The 19338-nt window shown below is 34.9% G+C and overlaps 1 protein-coding gene and 1 long non-coding RNA gene across 6 annotated transcripts in view; one reads left to right on the top strand and one right to left on the bottom strand.

Moving 5' to 3' along the window:
* Window positions 1-19338, top strand: part of LOC120766559 (tyrosine-protein phosphatase 99A) — a 531852-nt gene that overhangs the window by 3910 nt on the left and 508604 nt on the right. The window lies entirely within an intron of this gene.
* LOC120766561 lies at window positions 9520-10333 on the bottom strand. 2 transcript variants are annotated; one of them, XR_005704602.1, is made up of 3 exons: window positions 10262-10333; window positions 9814-10175; window positions 9520-9759 (listed from the first exon to the last, which is right to left on the bottom strand). It is a non-coding gene; the product is annotated as an uncharacterized LOC120766561 (long non-coding RNA). The 2 variants fall into 2 exon arrangements; XR_005704601.1 differs by having other exon boundaries at window positions 9826-10175.

The following is a 19338-nucleotide window of genomic DNA, read 5'->3' as shown; positions in this document are numbered from 1 at the left end:
GACTTTTGTTTAATTTATTGGGTATCAACATGGAAGTAATTGAATTTTTTCGCCGAACTCAGACAAAAACACACAAGCTCGCATATATGAGAGCTAGAAAAAATTAATGATGAATATGTTAGCAAAGATAAATAATTTTTATGGCACAGGTTATGTGGCGGAATTAATTGTTTAAAATAATTGTATTGTAATTGCAAGTAATCAAAATGTGGAAATATGCTACTAATTAATCAAGAAGTAATAACAAACAACGATGAGTGAATGCGCAGCATGTCAGTAAAAATAATTGAAGCGTTAAAGCTTAAAATTGAAATAATAAATTAAAAAATTTTGCATGACAGAACTAAAACTTTGCTGAGAGTGTTTTAAGCAGTGAATTATTAAAATTTCTTTTAGAAAAAAATTCAAACAGGTGGCAACCCTTCTGAAAAATATACTCCACAGAAATCAATGCCAGATTTGCTTCGAGGCCCTTATTTCAATGTATTAATTTCAAAAATATATTTTTTGTAAGAAACACTAATAAGGTGGCAATGCTCTCTTTCACAAAGCTGTATTTTTTAATTTGTTGTCTACATTACACTTATTATTAATTTAAAAAAATATGCTTTATTTAACAAATAATAATACGGTGGCAACACTTCTCAAGAATACATATACATACATATATATTAAAATCAATGGAGCATATGCTAGATTGCCAATATTGCAATATTAATTATTTCAAAAAATTATCTTTGTGTATATAAAGGTGGCAACGCTCTCCTTAAAACAGCTGTATTTTTTAAAATGTTGCGCATATTATAGTAATTATTAATTTAAAAAAATATGCTTAATATAACAAATAATAACACGGTGGCAACACTTCAAAAGAATACATATACATACATATACATACATACATATAATAAAATCAATGGAACATTTGCTAGATTGCCAATATTGTAATATTAATTAATTTAAAAAATATTATTTGTCTATATAAAATAAAGAAAGGTGGCAACGCTTTCCTTTCATAAAGCTATCTTTGTTTTACTTTTGCCCATATTATAATAGTTATTAATTTTTAAAAATATGCTTTATAAAAAATATAATAATACGGTAGGAACTCTTTCTAAACACATAGTAATTTTAAAAATTAAAATAATTAATTTCGCAAAAGTTTTCAAGAATTCCTACAAATCTGTTGCTGCAATATTTATTAATTTGTAAATTTATTTTATTTTAAATATTAAACATTTATTATTTATTCATTTATTCTACAGGAATCAATAGTACATTTTCTAACTTTTCCATATTATTCTATTTGTTAATTCTAAATATTTATTTTATATTAAAAATAAAAATAAGGTGGCAACAGTTCTCCTTCAAAAAACTAAAAATTGCTAAACTTAATCTTCGCTTAACATTTTTTATTAAAGATTCAAACAACGTAGAGGCCAAACTAAAATATTGCTGTGTAAGGTTGTGGACTCAACTTAGCTAACACGCCTACCTTTTCCAACTTTTAAACTCGAACTCTGTAGGTCGCAGAATTTCTCACTTTTTTCATTGTTACCTTTGTTTTTATTTTCAGCTTTTTCTTGGTACAAACTGGCCGATGTTAGCTATATACTTCTCTAAACTTGTATCGGCTTCTATTTGGCGGTATCGAAAGCTTGTGCTCGTTACACAGAACCCCAGTGGAGCCTAATGGCATCAGATTTCTACAGACTCAGTTCACATAGTCCTCCATCCGATCATCTGACTTATTATTTCATAAAAAAATTAGTTTTCATAAAAAAATGTATACATGAAAAATAATTTCTGACGCAAAACAAAAGCAAATTTACAAGAACCAATAGATGCTTCCGACATATTCCTTAATGAAATTTGTTTGTTATTTTCTAGACATTTATGACGCTATCTATAAGATTGATTTCGAAGCTATAAGTACAAATAATTTTAGGAATAAACTTATGTAGAGAGTGCTGAAGACTACCGTTCGAAATAATACTTTCTTTTTCTGATTGGTACACTAAATCTTATTTCAGCTTATTGACCTCCTTATGAGTGATCCCAGAACCTTCTTTTAGAATCGCATAACCTTTGGAAAGTATGGAAAGTAATATAATTGAATCATCTCATATGCCAAAGTAGTCTGTATCTAGAAGAAATACATACTTTTGGACTTTAAAACCTTTTATTAGTCAAACATTCGGTAAACATTAATAAATACAAATTTTTTAGAATTTCGAAATATTTTCAGCCTCCTAATCGGCAAAAAGTATGCAACGAAAACTAAAATGTCTTACCAGCATACGAGCAGCTGCGTAGAGCGTAGGCATAGAGCTACAAAATGTAAGCGCCCACGATAAGAAAACACAAACATAAACTGACAAATATAGCGAAAAACCTCTTAACACATTTTAATACACTTAATTACCGTCCTCATTAATGACATTACATTACATTAACGGTAATTACATAACATGAAATGTAAAAAAAATATTTTGCACTAAAATTAATTGAAGTTGAAATGTTTTTTGAGCGCCAAATAGCGAGCAGCAATTTTGTAATCTATAATCTAACGGTATTTCACACCAAGCATATACGCCGCTAATGAATGCATATATGTATGTAGGCATGTGTGCTTGCGTGTGAGCTGCGAACACTCTGCACTAACCATTGGCCAGCCGGTAGTTGGTGTGAGGCTGCTGTGCAATCAAATTAATAAAATCACTTAAGCCCATTACAGGTAGTGGCGAAAGCATACACACATTTACACAGACTTGCATAAGACCCAAACCACACCAAAACGGTGGCATACACACACACACAGGCGCACAAAAAGGCTTGCGATGCGACACTCTCTAATGCAAAATTTGCTTGCGGCGTGAATGTAAATTAAACAAAAGCAAACTTTCCACTCACACACACATACTCATGCTTTAATCACCTGTATGCGGCACATACAACCATGTTGCAAGTGCTTCAACGCTGTTGTGAGCGTTCCATTGAAAGCCCGCTCTGCACTTGGCTTGACTGTGGCGGGCGGAAGAGCGCCCAATATTTGCACGGCTGCTCGACTAATGAATAATTAAGCATTTTTAGCAATGATGCGACACAGTGTTTGCTAATTTTCACCCACACACACATTGGCACAGGTGCGCAGTGGTGACCACGCATGGTTGCATGGCGTTCGGTGCACGAAATTACAGCGTGTAAGTGAAGGCAACGGACCTCTACGCCTGAGTGTGGCAACTAACAGCAAAGTAAATGTATTTGTGTGTGTGTGTGTGTGTGTGGCCCACATGAAACTAATATTTTAAGTTTTATATTGTCTGCGTTGTTGTTGGTTACTTGCGGTAGCTGCCCACGAGCCACGTGTGTGCTTACGAGTGTATGTGTGTATATGTGTTTGTATTTTTCGACCGAGCGAAAAACAACCAGCGTTGCGCAGCTGCTCACCAGCACTCTTGGCATCAACACTGCGCTGCAAATAATACACAAATAACGGTATGCATGTGTAAGAGCACACACACTGCGACCTTTTGGGCTGCGCCACAGTCCACTGATGTATGCGTTTGCATAGCGGTAGCGGTAACTCTGCTGCCAGCATGGCTAACCGTTACTTTGTTTTTACTTCATAAAATTACTTTTGATTGCTTGTGTGGTAGTTTATTTACAATAGTATATTTACATGCATATACATATGCATATACAAAAGTTACGTATACGCCCGGGTGCTCATGTGGCTTGCAATATGAACGAAAATGCTGCATGAATATTTAGATGGAATTTTGCTACAAAAAATGTCCAATAAAAGCCATTTCGGTAAAATTATTATTTTTAATATAAATATAACGGTAGTTTGTAGTCGCTTGCAATAAATAGTGTCTTGGCAGCCGTTTCGATTTACATATTTCCTCTGCAAGTGCAAATATTTTCAATTTTTGGTTTGGATTTCCAAGCGCATTCGGCACGAAATTTAGCTTTATATATTGTTCATAACACTGACTTAAAAATATTTAACAGAAAATGGAAAATATTTGGCAGAAAATTACAAATATTTTCCAACAACAATTTGATCTCGCAAAATTCTTGATAAAATTTATATTAAAAAAATATTTTAAATTTAATAAATTCCCTGCTTATAAATAATTGTAAAACGAAAAAGTTGCAAGTACTTGCAAACAAGAGAAAAGAAATCAGAAAAAATAATATCTCTACAATTAATGGATTTTGAGCGGTCGGTTTGCATGGCAAGCTATATGTTTTGCTAATTCGATTTCAATTATTTCTTCCTACATTGTGCGGTTGCCCTTGATAATAAGCCATGACGAATTTCGTTAAGATATCTTGTGAAATAAAGAAGTTTTCCATACAAGGTTTTTATTTTGGTCGATCATATATATCTATAGTGGTCCAAATTGAAAAAACTTACCAAATTTATTTATCGTTAGCTAGGAAAATGATCGGTGCCAAATTTCGTGAAAATATATCATCAAATACAAAGTGTTTCCACATAAAGGCTAGATTAGATTCGGTCAGTTTGTATGAAGTCCATAACTTATAGTGGTGCCATAGTCCGGTTCCGACAAATGAGCCGTTTCTCGAGGAGAAAAAGACTTGTACAGAATTATGCATAGTTAAATCAACAACTGAGAGACTAGATGTAGAGACTAAGTCGACTGAACTCGTCCCGCTGATCAGTTGTACAAATATAAATTGCTTATCTGGCGGCCTTAATAAGCAAACCTAGAGTATTTTGGCGAATACGGATTCCAACAAAACACTTACAATTGATTTTATGCAGTGAAAGATAACTAGACATCTGTCATATCCAAAAAAAAAGGTGACAGTTAACTTTTTTTACCGGCTTTGTTGAGTATGAGGCACCATCCGAAAGGGAAAGCGCATAAAATTGTTTGTTTGAAAACAGCTACTTAGTTGAAACAGTATGCCAAATGGTTCAACTAACTGTCTGTATCTATCTACTCATCATCTGTATTTATCTTTAGGTATCTTCAAGCTTTCCAGAAACCAAAACAACTAAGTGTGAACTTTGGGCGAGTTATATTCTTTGTTATTGCCTTACAAACTTCATTTATGAAGACTTAAGTCTGTATATAGTTTTCGTGGAACTAAAGTACGTCCAAATGTAAAGAAATTACGTTCTTCTCGCATTATGATCATAGTTTGCTTATATACAAATCGTAATCAGCTAACATGTTCTGAATCGCAACCTAAAAGTTCCATTATTAACCAAAATGCTATGCAAATCCTATCCAGTGACTTTATTATAATTATAATTGTAATTACTCATTATCTTTAGAACTAGTTTTATTCGTAATCTAAAGGCTTTCAATGTTTGACTACCCAAAAATTTGCTGCTTAGATAGCTTTAAACAGTTCATGGGTTGTAATTATAGTTGATTTGGAATCCTTAAAAGCCTTGGATAATCACCTAAGAAAGTTTGCCTTTCCTATTGGCTTTCACATAAGTTCCAGTCGTTGGTTGTTGTTATGGTTGCATTGTAATTTTTATAAAAATTGTACACCTTTTTCAGATATCTCGTATTTACCTAAACATGTTGTTGGTTGTAGTTATACTTCATTTGGAATTTTTAAAGCGACAGATGATTGCCCGAAAAATAAGTTATTGCTTCCACCGGTTGCAGTTATAGTCGAGTTGTAATTGTAGTTGAGTTGTAATTGTGGTTGGGTTGTAATTGTTATATACGTTGTCCAGAAATGATATTAACGTTCTATGTTACACCTTACATTTTTTTAGTTATAGTCGAGTTATAGTTGTAGTTTAGTTGTAATTGTAATTGCGTTGTAATTGTTATATACGTTTTCGAGAAATGGTATTAACGTTTTATATTAAACCTTAAAAACGTTAAGTTATAGTTGAATTGTAACGTTAAGTTATAGTTGAAGTGCAGTTGTAGTTGAGTTGTAATTGTTTCATACGTTGTCCAGAATGGGTATAAACGTTCTCTGTCAAACCGTAAATCTTTTTCGACAGGACTTCAGCTATACTCCGTTTCTGCGATAAGCGAATTAGTTGCCATTAAACAACTGACGTTTCAACTGATGTTTCAACGGTTGTACTATGTTGCATGTAAAGTTGTGGTGATTATTTTATGTACCACGAACCTCATCCACACTTCCTACTTATACCTAAGAGTATGTCTATACGTGTCGTGTAAATGTAGTAGCTGTTTTTCATACTTACATGATTGCCTACATAACGGTAAACAAATATTAATTACAAGTAATGAATACGTGCACATATTTGTCATTTAAATTAACATTTTGCATAATGCATTTACAGACATGTGCGAAATGTCAGAAAACATTGCAAAATCAACAACAATAAAAAACACAAATGCAATAAAAAAGCGCACAACAACAACAATGCAATATTGTTAAACAGTTCCAATTAAATAATCGTAAAAAATCAATACAAAAATTAACGCAAAAATAATTGCATTTGATGACACACATACATATGTATGTATATATGTCAATGTATTTGGTGCAGGTGAGTGCTTTGGTAAATATTTTTTGTCTTGTTGAGCGAGTATTTACGCTGTTAAACTACTGCAAATCAATTCAAGGCAGCGCTTTTAATATATAAATAATGCATTTCGATGCTAATTAAACTTGTCGAGCGGGCCAGTTAACGGTGTTTACGTCAATTCACTTACATACACTGGTTGGAATTAAATTTGTCTACTTTTATAACGGCTAGTTAAATGGCAAGAAAAATTATATTTAATAATAGGTTTACTCAGTTTTTCACATCATCAAATATGAGGCATTTGGTCCATCTTTGACCTAATGCAGGAGATGCCGGCGACAAATGGAATCAGCATAAATCCAATGAGCTTCCTTAGAAAAGCCAATTCTGAATTTCATTTATAAATATTCTTCTCTGAAATTCGTCGCAGCAACTTTATCTATTTATTCCGTACTTATTCTTCTGATTATAATTAGGCCTCCGATTGCTAAACATAGATTAGATTATTTCAATGTTTTAAAGGCGATGACATAGAACTTCTCGACTTATACTTTTTGAGCAAAACAGCTACCTTGATAAATAAATCTATTATGCCTGCCATCTGGGTCGGATTCACGGTATTTATACCAGTGCATAACTTATATATCAAGCTTTAAAAAATAATAATAACTTCCAGAAACCTTAACCGACGTATAACACTCAAATAGTATTCTTTGTTGATATTTTGGCTGGTCGGAAGGAATTCGGAGTACACCGCACCTCGATAATCGAAGAAAACTGTCAACATAACTCTTATTTTTGACCTGCTTTGAGGTGGGTTTTTCAGCCTCGGCTCAACTTTTTCACGATATTCCGCCGATTGATCGTCTATTTCCTGGCCATAGATCCAAGACTCATCGTCAGTACTAATGTGTTATTCTAGTAGTCTGAAAGCGTAGTTTCACAGACGTTAACGCTACGCTGTTTCTCGAAAAAATTTAGTGATTTTGGAGAAAATCGCGCTCTCACTTTTTTTTAGACCCAAATGATCTTTCAAAGTGGTTTTGACTGATCCGAACGATATCCTAATGATACCAGTAAGATCTTTGACTGTTAGTCATCTATTTTCAAGCCCCAATTCCTTTATTTTATTGACATGTTGATCGTCAGTTGATGTTGATGGCCGTCCTGGACGTGGTTCGTCGTCAACGCCTCATCGACCCTATTTGAATGATTTTTATCAATCAAAACATTTACTCGCGACAAAAAATTATCACCGAAGGTCTTTTCCAACATTCTAAACGTTTTGGCTCCAGAAATTTGATTCCACACACAAAATTTAGTGAAATTTTTTTTGAATAATTTCACTCATCGTAAAGATCGCCATATGCACTTTATGTATGTACTTCAGAAGACAAGCCTATACGAAACACCAATGATTATTTTGATATAAAATGTCGCACAGATGTCAGTGACAGTTATGTCAACCTAAAAGAAAAATGTTTCAACGAATTAAGAAGTCTTTCTATTTTTGCCCACAGTATTTATTTTATTTGAGTTGTGCTTTCGAAAGCCACTGGCATACAGAGAATTTAAACTTTTTTGTGTAAATTATATTTCAAACGACTTTTTCTCAAAAGATAATCCTTTGACAGAGATTTCATTCAGTCAGAATGATTGCAACAGCTTCCTTGCTCTTCTCTCTCTCTCTAATTTTCGCTCTCTAGCCTTATTTATACCCAGAATGGTTTGGAATTCTTTTTCAACTGTTTCTTTGCTCTCCCTCTCTCACTTTCTCTTTCTCCACCTTTCTCGTTTTCTCTCATTTTCGCTCCCTATCCTAATTTTATTTTATCTTCCTAGACAAAAACTGATTTTTCAAATATTAATTTCTCGAATTTGTTACACCTCCTTTCTATTAAATGATGTCGGAAATATATGTATATCAATTGTTCAAAACGGTGCCTCAATATTTATTACCATGAACAGTGTTGTCTTTTTGAATTTTGTCGGGAAGTTTGTAACACCTAGAAGAAAGGTTAGGTTAGGTTTGATGGTTGATCGCACTTACTATACTTGTAGATGCCTTTATGTAGTCCTTTATTCTATTTCCTCGAGTTCGTTGGGACAACTGAAATTATGTGCTCCCAAGTGTTTAAGTTTTGATCTCAAAAACGCGGGACAATCAAGAAAAAACTGTTGAGTTGATTTGACTTCGCTTTCTGTTATACAGTTTCTGCAACTGGCATCGTGTAAGATCCTCAATCTTAGAGCAAGGACGCCGTTGGGGCTATGTTCTATTTGAACCCACACAACAAGTAAGAGGTTAGGCTTACTGAGGGCAAAGAGCTCACTGGATCGCTTGTGATCGATTCTGGACCAAAAATTTGTTTCGACAACGCATGAGCCGATATTAACGCTCGCTAAGTTCCCACGAAGTCCACTTATCCAGTAGTGGAACACAGGCGGCGAGGGCACCACCCACCAGTTCTCATTCTACTGATAGAGGGGCTAGGGTACCCTGCCTCAACAAACCCAGAAGCAAACGTCGGCCCCATAATGTATATATATAATATATGTGCAAAGGATCCGCATGACGACCAGAATCGATTTAGTATTATCCGTCTGTATATACACGAACTAGTCCCTCAACTTATGAGATATCAATCTGGTTCGTGTCAGCACGACCTTTTCTCAACAAGAGGCTGAATATTTGTCGGAATGGCAGACATAGGATCACTGTAGCATACAGCTGCCACACAAACTGAACGTTCGGAATTTGACAATTATCTGTATGAAATTTAACATAGATTATTATCGTAGAAAACGCCATCGCCATACAAAATGACTTTACCGATCTCAAGATAACGATCTTTTGATATACTTTTAAGCTATAAAACATGCTGAAAAGAAATCATTTGAAAGAACTAATATATTGATTACAGCAATTCAATAATTTTAAGCGATTTTTCTTGCACTTTTGCACGGAATAATCACATTTTCTCATTAAAAAATATACAAAATAAGTCCTCAGTAATAAACTAATCTAAAAACTCTTTACACCATTACTGTTGACATACACACAAATGACTTGCAGCAGCAAAGCGCGCAGAACACTACCATACTTATCATATGGCTGCGCTTCATGCCCCACTGAAATAGTTACTTCAGCAGCAAATGCTTTGTGACAATGACGAAGGAAACACTTGAGGGAATTAATTAGCTCGTCATTGTTCGCTAACAACTCATTGATTTGTGAATGTGCAACGCTGTAAATGAAAATGTATTTATATATATATATGTGTATATATGTGTGTATATACCTATGTTTTTACCTAAGGATGTATGGTGGTCGTCATGAAGGCTCAAATAGGTTTTCAGTAATAACAGTACCGTTGGCTGTTGTCCAATTAGTAACATTTCAGAGCCGATATTTGAAGCATAAAATGTAATCGATCCGCTTTTAGTAGTAGTAGTAAATATGACAACGGTACATACATATACACATAATAGTAGAGCCTATCAATTAATTTATATATATGCGCTACTAAGCATAATAGCCATTGATCCATGTCTCACATATGTATATACATATTTATATTAATGCATGTATGTATGTATGTGTGTATGCCGGCTTAATAGTTAGCGCCCTTGCTCATATCACTTTTTATGCTCGTGCTACAAGCTTCAATAAAGTCATCAGTGAAATAACAACAATAACTTTATGTAAATGCTTATTAGCCATTCTCTGTATATTTTTTACTTTATTACCACAAGCGCACTCATGTATCAGCTAAATACCTGCAACTGCATGTACGTACATGAAACTCAACTGTCAGTTAGCAAATTCAATTTACCACTAATAACTAGATTATTTTCGTTTCTCTTTTCAATTTCAATTCTATTTTTGTTATTAAAATGTTATGACAGCACACAGACACAATGGCCCTAAGCGTGTCTGTGTGTATTCAAATGCACTTCGACAGCGCATAGCAGTTACATACAGTGTGCGCGAAAATTATTGCAACAAAAGTAATACAATTTATTATACCGTATTTAAGGGGCAGACTTGGTGTAGCAATCTAAAAGACGAGAATTTCTGCCGAAGTCGACAATATATCAAAAATTGTTAAAAAAAAATATAATTTAGCCAGCACTTTACTAGCTTTAATATTTGAAATATCGATGTGAAATTCTAGTATGTTATTTATAAAGGCATAACGAACACGAAATTTTCAAGACTCGTATATATATTAATCAAAAAGATTATTGAGCTTACGTCATATCAGAAATCCAAAATCAGCTTAAGGTTAGATCTGTGTTAAGAAGTTAGGGACAGTTAGCATTAAAAAAAATATTCTTGCATTTTCAAAAATTAAAATGTCTTGAAAATATTCTCTGAAAATTCAAAGTAAATCCGACAAATACTTTCGAACTCGGGCGCTCTTTGATGCTCGAGAGCAAGTAGCCAGCAGTAGCCGCAAGCTCTCGGCGCTGGTAGCAGAGCTTGCTACCTATATATGGGGTATTCCATACCAAATCGATCACTTTTGAATCCGACCCCTTTAGATTTTGCTGAAACTTATCCATCCTTTTCTACCCTTGAAAAACATTTTTGAGAATTTTTTTAAAAATTTTTTGTACAACTTCAAAAAAGTTATGAATTTTTCAAAAAAATGTTTTTTTTATTTTCAAATAGCCATAACTTTTGTAGAAATTGACTTTTGGGGACCTCTTTTTTAAATTTTTGCTTTTGAATGAATTTTTCGAAAAAATACACGAAAAAAATTTAACACGATCAATTATATAAAATAATCGGTTTTTTTTAAGTAAAATCGTCATTTTTTTTTGGAAGTTCGCCATTTGTTTTTTTATTTGTTTTTTTCTCAAAAAAACTTCAATTAATTTGACAGCTATCCTTGCTAATTCCGGAGTGGGCCGATTTTTTTATATTTTTTTTTGTATTTTTTTCATTTTTGAAAATTTGATAATTTTTTTTAAATACTTACAATTATTCTCCCACCTGCTCATGTTTTAGAAGCTAGCTAATTTGTGAAAAGCTCAGTTATGACAATTTACTGTCGAGATGTGTAGGTGGTTTCAATCAGAATAATAATGAGTATGGAAAATATCCCCAAAATACGCAATACAAGAACTGTCAACATAACCTTGATTTTTGACCTGATTTGACGTGGTTTTTTTCGGCTTCGGCTCATCTTTGCCACGATATTGTTCATCTATTTCTGGGTCATAAGCATCGATCCAAGTCTCCTCCCCAATAAGAAGACGTTTCATGACATCCTGGTGGTCGGAAAACATTGTTGCATAGACGTCAACGCGACGCTGTTTTTTGAAAGCATTGGGTGATTTTGGAACCAACCGAAACTGAAATGATCTTTTACAATGGTTTTCAGTGATCCTTCTCATATTCCAACGATGCCAGATAGATCTCTGACTACACTAGAGATATTTTTAATTCAGTATTAGCACGCTTGGATAATCTGAGATCAGTCGTATATGTATATTTATCTTCCTGGTACACTTCCCAGCAAAAAACTGATCTTGTATTATCGCGAAAATTCGAAAAAATATAAAATGTAGTTTGGCTTATTTTTCATCATCACTGAGAGTTGAAATTTAAACGAGTTTGTTTCGCAATTCCTCAAAAGAAAGAAACATGTATGTATTGCTGAGACGTTATGAACCCTTCACGTTTTCTAAGTTAACTAACTTTGAGTATCAGCAGAATAACCAATATGCTTCTAACCTTAGTGTAGGAAAGAAAGATTTTTACTAAGTAGACTATAAAGTTACCTAAAATGCAAAATAACTTAAAATCCTTTTCGGTAATAAAATGGTTATATATATTGGTTATATATTGGTTATATATTTGTTATATATTGGTTATATATTGGTTATATATTAGTTATATATTGGTTATATCTGAAGGCGCCAGCTGAAAATTTTATGCACATGTCTTCTGCTCTCCGAAAAATTCCTTATATCTCGGTACCACCGCTATCGGAGTTGTGCGAAATAGCATTTTTACTAAGTAGACTATAAAGTTACCTAAAATGCAAAATAACTTAAATCCTATTCGGTAATAAAATGGTTATATATATTGGTAATAAATTAGTTATATATTGGCTATATATTGGTTATATATTAGTTATATATTGGTTATATCTTACAGCGGCAGCTGAAAATTGTATGCATATGTCCTTTGTTCCCCGAAAAATTCCTTATATCTCGGTACCACCGCTATCGGAGTTGTGCGAAATAACATTTTCTTCAATAGTCGCACTATTTTGCGCCTCGACTGTTGACTCTAATAAACTAATGGCAATATTATAACTATTATTTATGCCATACCTTGCTCCTTATGCCACCACTTGTGTGCAGCTCTTGCCGAGCTCCTTTAGTATTACGAACTAATCGCTTTTCATTGAATAACGCTTGACGCTTTTATTTTTTAAATAATTAATTGGAAAATGAAGCACACTAATATCCACACTCACACACACACACACCCCCGCACATACATACAAGTATTCTTACTAAATTCCGCTGTAACGCGGCACCGCAGAGCGCCATTTGCCACTTGGGAGCAACCGTCCCACACACCAATATTGATGAGCTTCATGTTGGACAGCCGCGTTGTCATATTTAATTATTCATATTAAATGCGCATTGTGAGCGCTCACTGTAATGTCAACAATTTTAGTTAAGCGCCATTTACGAACGCAAAGCAGGCGACTACGCTTACAATATCGCTTCAGTTATGTTGTCCTACGCCTTGCTATGCAGTTCAGAGATGTGCGTGGTGGATGTGTGTGTTTGTAGCAGGGAGGCGGTGGCCTATCGACCTTTTGTGTTGCATTCAGACATATTCCTAACGTGACCACAGAATATATAATTTTATTTATATTATTGGTTTATTTTCAAACGTTGACTTATACTTTTCGATATTTATACAATTTAAGCATTCTGCGGTCATTGTACTTGAGTACAGTGATTCGTAGTGACCTTTGGATTGCACAAATACTTTTCGGTGGCTTATTTTATATGTGAATTTGTAGATTAGTTACAATACGTGCAGAAGCGACAACTTATTCAGTCTTTCAGCTCCAGAAACTTGAAAAGCATATTTCTCGAAGCATTGACCTCTTAGCACAGTAGTCGCAAATTTTTCCGTCAGATTTGTTTAGTAGTGTAATTTTGGTTTCTAGGCCACTCTGATGTGTAAATTTTTTCCTATTTTGGGAAGCCGCCATTTTGACAAAACAAAATAAAAATTTTTTACTACTTCTTCATCTTTATCTGAATGCATCTATAGCAATTGTAAAATCTTTTGATTTTTGGATTTAGGACAATTTTAACCTCGGAAATCTACCTCACTGCGAGATATCAGAGGTAATCACATACCTCGGGACTCGCCGGATCGATTTCAATTAAATTTTGGTGCATGACATTCCTCTGATATTTTTATATTACAGTGTGAAAATGCGCAAATTCACTTGAATCTTTCACTTCCCAGTATACGCACCAAGAATCAATGAATATATCATTAATATACATATCATGATAAAGCTTTGCAAGAATGCAACATTGAGGTGTGTGTGTTATGACTAAAAATTGCCCACTTGTATTCCTTAACTTCAACATTTCTCACATTACACCACTTTCAAGCTCTTGTTCTAAGAGCTCACTTTAGAAGCCAGAATACCACATCTGTTAAGCGAAACCCATGTATTTCGATTGTTTAAATCTGCCTGTTATAGGGGTATAGGTCTACATCGCAGCTCACCAACGTTTCCAATGTCCGTAACTTGTTGTCTTTTGACTTTTGCTTCTGCCCCCAATGGCACTGCCAGTGTTCGAGGTCACCTTTGGGCTTCAAACCTCGTCAACGTTGTCATTATCCAATGGGCCTTTGAATATATCTATCAAGCAGTCAATAAAATTTTCCATTTCTTTGGTTTTCAAAACACATACTTTTTCTGAAAGCAGCAAACTCAGTTGACATCCATTCAATACTTCTCTGGAATAGCGCGTCTTAAAATCTTCGCCGATTGTATCCAACAGAGGCACGTACACTGAGACGATATAGTATTTTTCGCAAGTTTTAATGCAGAAAATTTCGCGTTTTATTTGTCGGTCGCAGATTCTTGGTTTTTCTTCGCCATTTTTCAGTCTGCCGCCATTTTTTCGTTCCTGTTCCGTTCCGTTCGAAAATGTTTCTCCGCTTTTTGCCTTCAATTTCGGAACGTTACAAGCAGCGTATCTGTCATATTTGATGCCTTCGCCAGATCGATCGAATTATTCTGAAAAATCAGGCTGAGTGAATAAGTTAGAGATAGAATATCACATAGGAAAAAAATCAAAATTGTAAATTGAAATTTGGACACGGCAGCGGCAATAGTATCGTTGATTTTCTCGCTGTCTCATTATTTTTTCAATTACTAATTTTTCAATAATGTAAAACTTGGAAGATAAACCGCGGAAAGTGTATCAATCGAACATACCACAGATGGAGCTGAATGCCGCATCTATTTCAAGTTCTCTAACAAGCCGCGCCGCTTCAAATTTAGCACTTTCAGTTACGGATCTGATTGGATTTATTAACGTTGCCACAATTTGCAATTTTAGTGGTATCTTAGCACTATTTATTATATTAAAAAATGGAGACAGTCTTTAGTTTTGTTTTCATTGGTAAGATTTTTTACGTGGCGGGTCCCAAAACCAGCGCACAACCCTGCGGAGGGAATGTTTCGCCTTCTCACTTTAGCTCGCCTTCGAACGGATGTTTTTCGGCTACCTAGAGGATGCTTGGTCAAAGACCGGAAGTAGTGAGCTGCTTGAGTCATATGTAAAAGAATCGTTTCTGGCCACTCCCAAGTGAATGGCGATCAGAGAACTTTCCTCACTTGCGTGAACTTCTACCCATGACTCCATCCTCCGCGCTGTCCGACAATTTTTGAGTTATTGCTCTAAATTTTTTCAAAATTTTTTTGGAATAACCAAAATCGAAAAACTATAGCATAGAGCTGCAATATAAAGGGAACGTGCACATGGAAACTTATGTATTTGTGAAGGCAAATAGAATTTGGAGGCAACCGAAGTTAACGTTTTATCTTGTAATGGAGTATCGCTAGCAAAAAAGAAATATTTTTCTTCACATTTTACACAGCACCTCCCCACTGTGCCTGCCGTACCGAACGCGCACTGTAATTGAGTTGAACCAATAATTTCATTTACTTAGTGCAGCATAATAAAATGCCAGCATTTCACTAATTTATACATTTACTAAACCCTAAGCCGCACCCACTGCACCGTTTTGACCAAAAGTACACATGTAAATATCGATTTGGAACTGACACACAGAGACCCAACCCCACACACATCAACAGGCTCATGTCCTCACACCATCCAGCGCCACTATGCGCTATTGCATTTGTTGTTATTTATTATTTGATTGTCATATTAATGTCCGTTATACGTAGCGGCGTGGCTGCGTGTCCGTCACACGCTCACACGCCTGGGCAGGCCAACCATTGAATATTCAATGCAAAATTTAAAACGCGAAAATCGCACAGCTGCGAACGCGGAAGTGTTGGCCTGCAAAATTTGCATACAAATAACGGGCCGCGGGCGGAAAATTTCGCTTTAAATTCAAATAAATTCAAATGCGACGCTTTAATATTGAAATCGAGCTGTTTTTCGGCGATATGGTGGCGCGCTTTTAGGCGCGCAAACAGTTTGGCAGTGGAAATTTGTTTTGTGCGAGGAAATTTTATGCGAAAAGCGCGCTTTAATATTTAATAGCACGCACACTTTAGTATTATTCTACTGTGTATATGTGTATGTGTCTGTGTATATGTGTTAGTGTTTTGTGCCACAAATGTGTGTGCAGTCATGGCGACCGCAAAAAAGCGGCGAAAACTAATAAAAGTAATAGAAGGAATAGCCCAAAAAAATGTGGCAAACAAACCGAAAAACTGTCAAAATAAATACGCATGGAGCTGGAAACAAAAGCACAACAACAATGAGAACAAAAACAACAAGGCTCACATGCCAATTTCACAAGCGCTACGGCTGTCTTCTGCTGCTGCCAATTCCAGCCAACAGATAAGCGTTGTTTTCGCTAACTAGTTGGAAAGAAATAAATAAGACACAAGCAGTGGTGTTGCTAAGGGGAGCGAAGAGGGGGAAGTTGAGGGGTCGAAGGTGCACATATGTGGCATTTTGCTGCTACTTCCGCAGTTTACCGCCAGCAAGTGTCGAATGCCGCACACGATATGGGGAAAAGAGAAAAACAGCAACAATATGGAAAACAACAACAACAACAAAATTGAAAACAACAACAACAAGAGCAAGAAAAACAACAACAAGATGAAAAACAACAAAGACATGAAAAAAAACAACAATAACACGAAAAGCAACAACGACATGAAAACGAAAAATAATATATTAGCAGCAAGAAATTCAGTTGTCTTCGAAGGCAGCTGCAAAATATGACAACAACAACAAAAATAACCACAACAAAAAAACGTAAAATAAAGCCAAAACAACAACAAAAAATAATGTTGCAGAGTCTCCCTTGCCTCCACTTCCAAAAAGAAAACAACAACAACAATAAAAATTGTCAGCCACTACACGCTTCTCTCTCCATCCACCAGCTGCGTTGTCATTCGCAACTGTTGTTGCTGCCACCGCCACTATCGCTGTTAGTGGCAAGTAATAGCACTATGTAAGCGCAATATCAAATTCAAGCTCTCTACGGATAGTTTAGGCCTTAAGCGGGCACAAATACGCCAGAACACATATGTATCTATATCTACAAATTTCTTTGGAGACTCCTGCTCAGACCTTATTGAGAACTGTCAAAATATGCCCAACTAACGGCAGCTGTCGGCCGCTCGCTTGTCAAAAACAAAATTGCAAAAGAAAGGTAGAAAACAACAACAACGACAAAAGCAAAGTGAAAAAGAGTGAAAGGAGGAAAATTGCGATGGCAAGCGATTTGATAGATATGCAGATTAATATGCCAACAGGGCCAAATTTAGCGTGTCTATGCAGAATGACAGCGGCTGCTTAGACAAAAACAAGATATCGCTATGCGCAGCTTCGTGTATATGTGTGTTTTTTGCACATATGTATGTGCAAATACTTGTAGGTTGTATGGGTGGTGAAAATTAATTTGTGGAATTGTTTATGTCGATAATGATTTAAGCCTATTTAATATTAAGTGCCAGGCAATAAATGCAAAGGGTAATAATTTCATAAATTTTGTCGTAATCGAGGAAGATTTATCGAAATTGGATTGTTGAATGGTGAAGCGCTTGGTGGAAAATACTAGATTTTTATGCGAAGCGCTTACTCAAACACGATTTTCTTAATGAGGACATTATATAATAAATTTTTTTGGTATATCCATCAATTTTATACCACTCCAAAGCAATACATATGCGAACATTTTATATTTTTTCAAATTCCTTAGAACCAATGGCACTTTATATATTTCTATTATCGGTTTTTCTTCCCCCATACCCGCCAGTTGATCTGGTTAATAGTTGTTGCCGATGGTTGGTTTGTGATTCTGTTGGCAAGACCAAATTGCCTTAAATCCGCTTACACTGATAACTTATTTCTACTACAAAGTGGCTCTTTGTAGAAATTACAAAGAACTTAAGCAGAGTATAAGCGTATAAGCAATCTCTTGGACTTTGTGATTCACAAACACCGTGATAGAAGCATAAGAATATTTATTGCTCCTTCTTAAGGTCAGTTACTTTGCTACTTTTATAAACAGTAGCAATTGCTAGAAAAGATGATGTGGAAACCTCAGGATGCGGTGACTAATTCAAGTGTATAGTTGTTTGAAGTACATTTTTCTACCGTCAAATGTCTCAGTTGGTCATTTTTTGGCAAAGAAATCAAGCTAGAGAGCCTATGGAATATTAAGGATACTCAAGAAATATATTTCCTGAATTGGTATTATTATTAGCCGAAACAATATGCTTGCCTTTCTTCGTCCTTTCAATAAAAGTTGAACGCTGGATGTATTTTTAGGGTGAAATGTCAAACAATACTGAAGAAAAATAACATGACGGCCATTTTTTTATGGTTTATTCAATATCTGAAATTGGTCTCCGAAGTCTGATTTTTCATTTCTTCAGCCGAATTTTGACTTAAAAAATCGAAATTATCAGCAAAAGTGATTCCTTCGATCCATACCTAGCAAATAAATTTAATCGGGGTGAAAGTTTTTACTTAATCGGTTTAGCCGTTTCGTCAAAAAGTTTATGAACTCTCTCTCTTTTGATTTGAAGACAGTATTTCGAGAAAATCTCCTTTAAAGTTTCAGCAGCCGATGAAGACAAACTCACTTTTGTTAGGGTGCGCGTCTGTGAAAACTGTCAATAGAGTTGGAACACTACTTGCAAAATGTAAATTTTTTATGAGAAACTTGTCTCCATTTAAGGGGTATCTTTATCCGATGAGTTTTGGGTACATATTATGTTGAATAAACAAAATTATTGACGGTGAGAAAAAATCATCGATTAAATAATAAAACCCATATTTAAGAAGGTCGTGTTAAAATTTGAATCTCGGCTTAGCCGTTTTGGAGTATTGTTGGCCACCGACTTTAAAAACACCATTTTGAGAAAAATGCGTTTTAGGTTTTGTCTTGTAGTTCCAAGCACTCTGAAACGCCTTTTCAAATTCGTATGTAACTTCAAATATGTATATTCACCGTAAATATATGAAGTTTATTCTTAAATATATTCTAAAACATTGGAAATTCTATAAAAATGTCTATAAATAAACAGCATAAGAAATGCAGA

The sequence above is a fragment of the Bactrocera tryoni genome, chromosome 1, assembly GCF_016617805.1.
Source record: "Bactrocera tryoni isolate S06 chromosome 1, CSIRO_BtryS06_freeze2, whole genome shotgun sequence".
NCBI classification, from domain to species: domain Eukaryota; kingdom Metazoa; phylum Arthropoda; class Insecta; order Diptera; family Tephritidae; genus Bactrocera; species Bactrocera tryoni.
The sequence above is the reverse complement of the archived record's forward strand: the minus strand, read 5'-3'. Positions and strand labels throughout refer to the sequence as shown.